Source organism: Rhinopithecus bieti, unplaced genomic scaffold, assembly GCF_001698545.2.
Source record: "Rhinopithecus bieti isolate Rb0 unplaced genomic scaffold, ASM169854v2 scaffold_13184, whole genome shotgun sequence".
Classification (NCBI taxonomy): domain Eukaryota; kingdom Metazoa; phylum Chordata; class Mammalia; order Primates; family Cercopithecidae; genus Rhinopithecus; species Rhinopithecus bieti.
The window spans coordinates 232795-242559 of record NW_016807417.1 but is presented as its reverse complement, the minus strand read 5'-3'; the positions used below and the strand labels follow the sequence as shown (position 1 = coordinate 242559).

At 39.5% G+C, this 9765-nt stretch overlaps 1 long non-coding RNA gene across 1 annotated transcript in view; it reads right to left on the bottom strand.

The window, feature by feature from the left end:
- Window positions 1-994: 994 nt before the first annotated feature.
- Window positions 995-9765, bottom strand: part of LOC108535592 (uncharacterized) — a 13788-nt gene continuing 5017 nt past the window's right edge. The window contains exons 2-3 of the long non-coding RNA XR_001887281.1: window positions 8243-8468; window positions 995-2199 (exon numbers count right to left, since the gene is read on the bottom strand). This is a non-coding gene — a long non-coding RNA (uncharacterized LOC108535592). The remainder of the gene's footprint in view (window positions 2200-8242; window positions 8469-9765) is intronic.

The following is a 9765-nucleotide window of genomic DNA, read 5'->3' as shown; positions in this document are numbered from 1 at the left end:
CAGTTGTACCTGAGACTGATGAATAATAGGGGCTATTACAGAGGATCTAGAGCTTGGCTTCCCATCCTAGCTCAACATTTACTGCTCTTTGCACTCCAAGCTTTTACGCGGTTTTATTTTTATAGTGATACAAGAGTGCCAGGAAGGGAAGGGCACGGTCCCTTTAAATGGTATGGAAAGGAGGAAGGGAAGTGTTGGATAGAGGGGGGCCCTACCCCACGGACCTAGGTGAGGACCGGCACTTCTGCCTTTGCGCCCAAATGTTGCATTTTCCAAGAACGCCCTGGCCCACCACAATCCCATTCTGTGCCTATAAAAACCTGAGACCCTAGCAAGGCAGAGACAGAAGCTTCTGGAAAGGCAGAGAAACACATCAACGGAAAGACAAGTGGCTGGACATTGAGAGGATGTCGAGGGGAGCACACCAATGGAAGAGCACATTGACTGATGCCGGCAGGAGGCCAGGCAGTCATCTAGCAGGATGAGGCGGAGTTTGGCCAGGGCAGTCTTAGGAGAGAGCCAGGGGTCACTGAGCAGCCCAACTCCAGAAGAAAACCATCTCCCTTCTGGCTCCCCCATCGGCTGAGAGTTACTTCCACTCAATAAAACTTTACATTCATTCTCCAAGCCCACATGTGATCCAATTCTTCCGGTACATCAACGCAAGAACCCAGGATACAGAAAGCCCTCTGTTCTTGGGATAAGGTAGAGGGTCTAATCCAGCTGGTTAACACAAGCCACCTATAGACAGCAAACTAAAAGAGTACCTTGTAACACACACCCACTGGGGCTTCAGCTGTAGACACTCACCTCTAGACACTGCTGTGGGGTCAGAGCCCCACAGCTTGCTGGTCTGTATGCTCCCCTAGAGGTTTGAGAAGTGGGGCACTGAAGAAGCGAGCCACACCCCCATCATCAGTCCTGTGAGGGGGGCAAGGGAACCTTTCCTGTTTCAACAGCATGTATCACCCTATCAGATATTGTTACAAAATCATTTGTTCAAATTGCTTTATTAAAATGTTTAAATTTTTAATGATCCTTCCCCCTAGGCAAAATGCCTGACTTCCAGGAAAGAACTGCTCTGTGCAACTATTACTCCCTCATATTTGGCTGGTGCAAAAGTAATCGCGGTTTTGGATCATGAATTTTAAATCATTATAACTAGGCTCAAACACATCTTTATTAATCAAAATAGGAAACATTACAATCAATACATTTTTACCAATGAAAATAAGTTTGTTTATTCCTGTAGCATAAAATTCGTGCTTCAGGATTCAATGAACTCTTGGAAAGCACTTTCTGCATTCTACTGGTTGTGGAAGTGTTTTCCTTACAAAAAGTTGTTGAAATGCTTAAAGAAGTGGTAGTCGGCGAGAGGTCAGGTGAATATGGTGGATGAGGCAAAACTTTGTAGCCCAGTTTGTTCAACTTCTGAAGCTTTAGTTGTGTGATGTGCAGTCATGCATTGTCATGGAGAATTGGGCCCTTTCTGTTGACCAAAGATGACTGCAAGGGTTGAAGTTTTCGGTGCATCTCTTTGAACTGCTGAGCATACTTATCAGATGTAATGGTTTTGCCGGGATTCAGAAAGCAATAGTGGATCAGACCATCAGCAGACCACCAAACAGTGAACATGACATTTTTTTGGTCCAAATTTGGCTTTGGGAAGTGCTTTGGAGCTTCTTGGTCTAGCCACTGAGCTGGTCATCACCGGTTGTCATATAAAATCCATGTTACATTGGAAGTCACAATCTGATCAAGAAATGATTTGTTGTTGTGTAGAATAAGAGAAGATGACACTTCAAAATGACAATTTTTTTTTTTTTTAATTTTCACTCAGCTCATGAGGCATCCACTTATCCAGCTTTTTCACCTTCCCCGTATACTTCAAATGCTAGAATGGTCAATGCTGAGTTCCTTGACAACTTCTCACACAGTTGTAAGAGGATCAGCTTCCATGGTTGCTCTCAGTTGGTCATTGTCAACTTCCAATAACCAGCTACTATGTTCCTCATCTTCAAGGCTCTCCTCTCCTTTGCAAAACTTCTTGAACCACCACTGCACTGTACATTCGTTAGCAGTTCTTGGACCAAATGTGTTGTTGATTTTGAGAGTTGTCTACACTGTTTTACGACCCATTTTGAACTCAAATAAGAAAATCACTCGAGTTTTCTTTCTGTCTAACATCGTTTCCATCATCTAAAATAAACATAAAATAAACAGCAAGTAATAAGTGATGAGCAAAAAAAATAAAATGAGAAATGCCCATTAAAATGATGTTTAACAAAACCACATTTATTTAAGAATGTATTCCAATATCAAACACCAAATTTCAAGAATGCAAAAACCACAATTACTTTTGCACTCCTACTTAGAACCATGCCTGGGGCACTATAAAAACTCAACAAAAATGTGTTGATTGGATGAATGAATGACCATGAGCAATTATTTAATTTTTTTTTTTTTTTTTTTTTTGAGGGGGAACCTGGGGTGCACTCTTGTTGCCCAGGCTGGAGTGCAATGGTGCAGTCTCGGCTCACCGCAACCTCTGCCTCCTGCTTTCCAGCAATTCTCCTGCCTCAGCCTCTTGAGTAGCTGGAATTACAGGCATGCACCCCCATATCTGGCTAATTTTTGTATTTTTAGTAGAGACAGGGTTTCTCCATGTTGATCAGGCTGGTTTCAAACTCCTGACCTCAGGTGATCAGCCTGCCTCAGCCTCCCAAAGTGCCAAGATTACAGGTGTGAGCCACCACACCTGGCCTATTTAATGTACTTCTAACTCACTTTCCTTATATTGATATGGCAGTGATGATGATGATATTAATAATAATCACAATAATACCACATAGTGCTATGATAAGGCTTACACATAGATTCATGTAACACAGTGCTTTTCATGTAAATGCTCAGTATTATTTATTTATTTATTTATTTATTTATTTATTTATTTATTTTTGAGACAGGATCTGGCTCTGTTGCACTGGCTGGAGCTCAGGGGCATGATCTTAGCTCACTGTACCCCCTCTCTCCTGGGCTCAAGCAATCATCTCACCTCAGCCTCCTAAGGAGCTGGGACTACAGGCACATGCCACCACAACTGGTTAACTTTTAAAATTTTTTGTAGAAACAAGCTTTCATCATGTTGTCCAGGCTGGTCTCTAACTCCTGAACTCAAGTGATCTATCTACCTGCCTCAGCCTCCCAAAGTGCTTGGATTACAGGCATGAGCCACTGTGCCTGGCCTATACTCAACAAATTTAGATACTTTTTTTCTTGTTGTAGATTCTTGCATTGAGACCAACATAAAAAAAGAAATCTAAAAGAAGTCTCATAGATTGATTTTAGGATGTTGATTATTTTCAAAACAGGTGAGATACCCAGGGGTGTAATGAGCACATAGTTCTAGGCTTCAAGAAACAAATCATTTGAAATTAGTCTAAAATGTAAAAGTAAAAAATGGAAAAAGATAATGCATGAATTGCAGGATCCAGCACACATTAAAGAGTTTTTTGGGGAAAAATAGATAGATAGATAGATAGATAGACAGATAGATAGATAGATCTATATAGATATATATCAGTGAGAACGGGACAAGCTAATAAGAGAAGGCTCCATGGGAGAGGAACAGATTTGTACTTGGGAATGAAAAATAGACCTGATCTATATAAATGAAGAGGAAAGGAACAGACCATCGGAGAGGATGAAGGCAAAGAAGAATGCAGAGTTCAGTTGGAATGACTATGGTATGCCCATATGATCAGAAGTTGGGGGATGTCAACAAAAACCAAAAAGGATGGGCCTTTGGGAAAGGATACCGTTGCATATGTGAAAAAACGTATTCTTCAGTAAATCTGGGGGACACTGAAAGTAAGGCAAAAGACTTTTATTTTGTTGTAACAAAAAAACTATAGTTACTGAAATCATTTTGGGTTTAGTGTGTGTATTGTGCACCCACACACACGATCAAGTGTCACAAAGTCACGGAGGAGTATTAGAATTAAGTAAAGAACTTGGAATCAGGAAAACTAGATAGCAGACTATTTTTATGTCCTCTATCACATTTGCTCTTTTCCATCTTCGTTACTCTCAGCATGATCATTCTATAACAGAGACATGATTATGCACTTTTCTGCTTAAATTCTGCTCATCTCCCCTAGTTTTCAGGGAGTTAAATCCAAACTCCTCAGCAAGTCATTCAAGGTCAGTAGTAACCTAGGTTCAACATTTTCCCTGCCTCATCTCCTGATAGCTCCTCCAAATCTAAATGAGTTTTATATCCCCCACACAGACACACCAAAGTTCTGGCTGTCCCTTTAAATAACATAAATAAGCCAGACGCGGTGGCTCACGCCTGTAATCCCAGCACTTTGGGAGACTGAGGCGGGTGGATCACGAGGTCAGGATATCGAGACCATCCTGGCTAACACGGTGAAACCCCGTCTCTACTAAAAATACAAAAGCATTAGCAGGGCGAGGTGGCAGGCCCCTGTAGTCCCAGATACTCGGGAGGCTGAGGCAGGAGAATCGCCTGAACCCAGGAGGCAGATCTTGCAGTGAGCCAAGATCGCGCCACTGCACTCCAGCCTGGATAACAGAGTGCGACTCTGTCTTAAAAAATTGTCATAGTAATTTATATTTGCCTCATTTGCCCCGAGATAATTAAGATTGATCACTGTAAGTTTAGAAACACATATAAAATGGCTAGCAGATAGCATGAGGAAGGGCTGAGCAGGGCCTTGGAGGCCCAGGATTACCAAAGCACTAGACACAGCTGTTAGCAAACATAGTATAGTTATCTCTTGGTTTCCANTATATATATATATATTTAGAGCCTAGAATAGCATTTCTCTTTCTATTATGCCTCATATGACCTTCAACTCAATTTTCAGACACAGCTCAAATAAATGCTGCCTCTCTTATGAAACCTTTTCTAACATTGTACCACTTCTGTGGTTCTCTGAGCTCTGACTTTTCTCTTCCCATAACAACTTATACATCTTGTACTTATAACATTAAACTTATTTTGATTTCGTGTTTATATTCTTATTTCTCAGATTAAATCATGAGGTTCTTGAAGGTCAAGTCACTTTGTATCTGTAGTGCTTAGCACAGTAATGGCATATAGTAAGGAATTAATACACTAAAAGCACTAGAAAACTTACATTTTGAGTTTTCCTTAACTTACATTAAAATGTAAGCTGCAACTTAAACTTACATTTTAAGTGAAAAAAAGGTGTTGCTACATAGAGCAATAAGGTCATGATTAAAAATTAGACTGTTTTAGAATAGATGGCAAATTTAGTGTTAAAAATTAGACTGTTTTAGAATAGATGGCAAGTTTAGTGTTAACTTCGTAAATTGGATCTGTCAGAAGGTTATTTGAGAGAAAATATTCTGATATGCTTGGAAATACAAGGATGGCTCTTGAGCTAGAGAGTCACACATTGGGCCAGCATATTTTTAGAGATGACCCCTGAATAACAGAGATGAGCAGTGGACTCTAGAAGAAAGGATAGGAAAGGAAACAAACATCTGATTAGAACCTGGGCTTTGTGGCATGATAGGAACAGTGAAATTACTGGATCAGGAAGCAGTGACCAAGAGTAATTAGAGAGGTGGAAGAAGAATTGGGACGGTGTGATACAGAGACCCTGGGCGAGAACACGTTCAACAAGATCGACACTATCAAATGCCCCCAAGAGATCAAGGGAAATGAAGCTGAGAAATAATCAGAACAAAATTGCTAATTTTAGAGCGAGATTTCAGCAATTTGATTGGTAGAGAAGATGTGGAATTCAAGTAACAAAGGAAGTTGTTGAGTCGGAATTGGTATTTTTGGCTTTTAGTCATGTTTACAACTTCAAAATGAGAAAAGAGCATTGCTAAATATGAGTATCCTATCTATAGGTTTTTTTTATATATATATATATATGATAGTACTGCATTTTAAAGATTGAGTTTTCAATTTCAAGTTCGGTTACAAATAAAATAAAACATCTGGAGTTTGGGAACTCCCAGAATGAGATTTTATTCCCTCATTGGTCATGTCTGAAGACTCCAGAGCTTAGAATTCCCTTCATAAACCTTACTTTTCTTATGGGTAGTTCTACCCATGGACACATTTTCCTAAGTATAATCTCTAAAAGAGTGAGAATTTGTGAGTAAGTTATGCAGAAGCGTTGAGAGCAGCATTTCCCAAGATATGTTCATTGAAACACTAGTACATAGTCTGTTAATAGTTGTTATATGAAAAAAAAAAATTACCCTAGTCAAACATATTTTTGAAATGCAAGTTAAAACAAACCCAGACACTTTCTTTACTGCAGGACTCCTCAGAATCTCTTATTAGTGTGCAACTGTGAATATGAAAGAAATATTTAGGGTAGCAGTTGTTTCCAAAACACTTTTCACCAAGATGTCATTTTTGTCATGAAACTCACCTTTGGACTTGTTGAGTGGGATGTATTTTATTTAATATTTTCTAGCTCCTTTTATCTCAAAGTAAATGTTCCATGATATTTATATGTTATATAATGAGCACAAAAAAACCAATAATAATAATGATGTATACATACAAGAACTGCAAGTCTTTTTTTTCTCCTTCCTTCCTTCCTTCCTTCCTTCCTTCCTTCCTTCCTTCCTTCCTTCCTCCCTCCCTCACTGCTTTCTTTCCCCCCTTCCTTCCTTCTTCCACAAGAAAGAATTTGAGGCAGGTCCAGAGTAGAGTGAAAGCAAGTTTATTAGAGAAGTAAAGAAACAAAAAAATGGCTACTCCATAGGCAGAGCAGCAGTATGGGCTGATTGACTGAGTATACTTAGAGTTATTTCTTGATTATATGCTAAACAAGGGGTGGATTATTCATGAATTTTCTGGGAAAGAGGCAAATTCCAAAACTGAGGGTTCCTCCTGCTTTTAGACCATACAGGGTAACTTCCGGTTGTTGGCATGTAAACTGTCATGGTATGGTGGGAGTGTCTTTTTGCATGCTAATGCATTATTAGCATAAAATGAGCGGTGATGATGACCAGAGATCACTTTCGAGGCCATCTTGGTTTTGGGTTTTGGTGGGATTTGGCCAACTTCTTTACCACATCCTGTTTTATCAACAGGGTCTTTGTAACCTGTATCTTGTGCTGACTTCCTATCTCATCCTGTGATTAAGTATGCCTGACCTCCTGGGAATGCAGCCCAGTAGGTCTCAGCCTTATTTTACCCAGCCCCTATTCAAGAGGAAGTCATTCTGGTTTGGACACCTATCTCCCTCCCTCCCTCCCTCCCTCCCTCCCTCCTTCCCTTCCTTCCTTCCTTCCTTCCTTCCTTCCTTCCTTCCCTCTTTCCCTTTCCTTCCTTCCTTTCATATTCTCTCTAATTAGGAGAATTTCTCAATGGACTTGTTAATTTTCATTTAAAATAAAGAACTTGTACTAACGAATTAGATTTCTACTTTAACTATACACTGAAAAAATTATCAAGTAACTCTCAGGAAACATCATTAACAAAATCTGTGGGACTGGGATATCTAAATTTCCTCTTTTCCAGTTTGTAAGCTCTAGCATTTTGGGGCTCTAAATTTCTTTGAAAACATGTGAGGGTTTGAAGTACTGGCATGCATAAAATTCTTTAGTAAAACAGGAATATTGAATATGCTTTTAACTTTAACACTAAGCATTTCTATGATTGCCTCACACTTTTTTTTATTGGTATTGACTGCAGTGGATTCATGAGGAGGACATATGTTCTTAGCAAAGACGTATAGGACGATTCTGCGTTACATCACCACCACCCACCTTCATTTAAACTCTGGAAAAAGACAAGCTCTTCCAAATGTTTCCAATTTTTATTCTTCTTTACTCTCACACAGATACTTCTCTGGAATGTTCTTATCTCATCCACCATGATTTCTTTGTCCCCCAGGTTTGTTCCTCTGCCCTTCATGAAATTATACGATCAGCACATCTCACTGCAGCCTCTGGATACATGTTCCCTGCATTGTGTCCCTCACCCCTTCTCCTGTGTTTGTGGCAGTTTCCCCAGTGCCCAGAAGCTGCCACCTTGTTTCATATCAGAGTCACTTATGCTTTCCCTATTTCTGATTCACAGCTTTTACCTGCCTTGCAGTGCTTTTCTGGAACATGTTTGCCCTCCCCAGTTTTGTTAAAGCCACAAAGAAACACCAGCGTTATCTACCTGAATGATTCTGATCGTTTTCTAAAAAGCCATTTGCTTTGTGAAACCTACCTTTTCAAATTCCAAGGTAAATTGGTGCCTTGGAATCCTACATTCCTGTGGTCTGAAATGCTTCTTGATATGCAAGTGCAGCAGGAAGATATGGGCACAGAAATGCCTGGGTAGAGCTATGACCAGCGGCTCTGTGCTGTGAGGGAACTTCAACCATAGTTCAGGTGACAAGAAGCCCTTACATGAAGTAAGCCCCTCTGCTCTTCCCTTGCCCCTACTGTCTTCCCTAGAAACAAAAATAAAGGACAACTCCTTCCATACATAGACAACTACTTCAGGTGGAGTTAGTCAGATGAAAGTCACAAGATGACTCAAAATGCCTATTTCACAGGCATAAAATACTCTTAGTGATTGAGATATAAAAGAGTCAACTTTAAGTGTTTCATTAAAATCACTGCAAATACTATGCATAACAATTTACCAAGAACTCATGAAGCTGCTTGTTTAATAAATGAAGCTCATCTACAGTAAATGGCTTGGTACAACCAAAGTGGCTCTAATCAAATTGCGGACAGATGAGTTCTGTACATGCAGCTTATTTCATTAATTTACTACTGTTTAGGGTTCATAGGCAATGGCCAATTGATATTATTTGTGACAACATTAAATAAAATAAGTAAAGGAAAATAAGTTGCATGATGTATTGCAGAGATAAATCACACCCCGGCAAGTGGGGAGCTGAAACCCTCCAGCAAAAGCACTTAGCACACTTCATTTGATTCCCATTCGTCAGCCTCAGTGCCAGTGGCTCAAAAAGAATGCAAAGGTAAATGAACACCAAAATATGATTTACAGTACTGGAAAACAGTCCTACCCAAATAAATCAAGGTTCCACTTCATTTCAGGCATTGGTTTATTCATAATACAGGGCTTTTACAATCCAGTCCTGCCAATTGTAAACAAACCACAACAAAACACACACCTGCACGAAGAGATAGGCATGATACTGTGTGTGCATAGAGAACTAAAGAGGTTTAAAAATAACTGCAGCTATTCGGCAGATTGAAAAAGGAAATGGGCAACACATTTTAAAAGACTTCGTTGGTTTGAGCAGTAATGTTGTTGCAGTCTGCTTACGTGATTAGGACAGGAGAAGCCACATCCACTTTTAGAATTTACAGATTTAAAAATGTTCATCCAGACTGCTTCTATACATAGCTTTGTTAAAACTCCTGGGAAGACTATCGTAAAGTTCTGTTCTTATTCAAGATTTTAAGAATTGTTCTGGGTGAGAGAGAAAAGAAGAGAGAGAGGAATAAGGGAATAGGAGAATCTATTAAATGAGGTGTCTTCTAAAATAACTTAATTTCATTTTCATTCTAGACTCCATAGATTGTAACTGCCACCTTGCTACTGGGGAGCTTTTCATCTGATGCAAACCAAAGATAACAAAGGAGGAAACTGAAGGGTTTCTGTCATAAACATCTCTCTTCAGCTAAATATAGGTGATTGCATATTGCAAACATAATTCTATGTTGATTTCTTTTTATTAATCATAAACCTAAAAAAAAAAAAAAGAAATA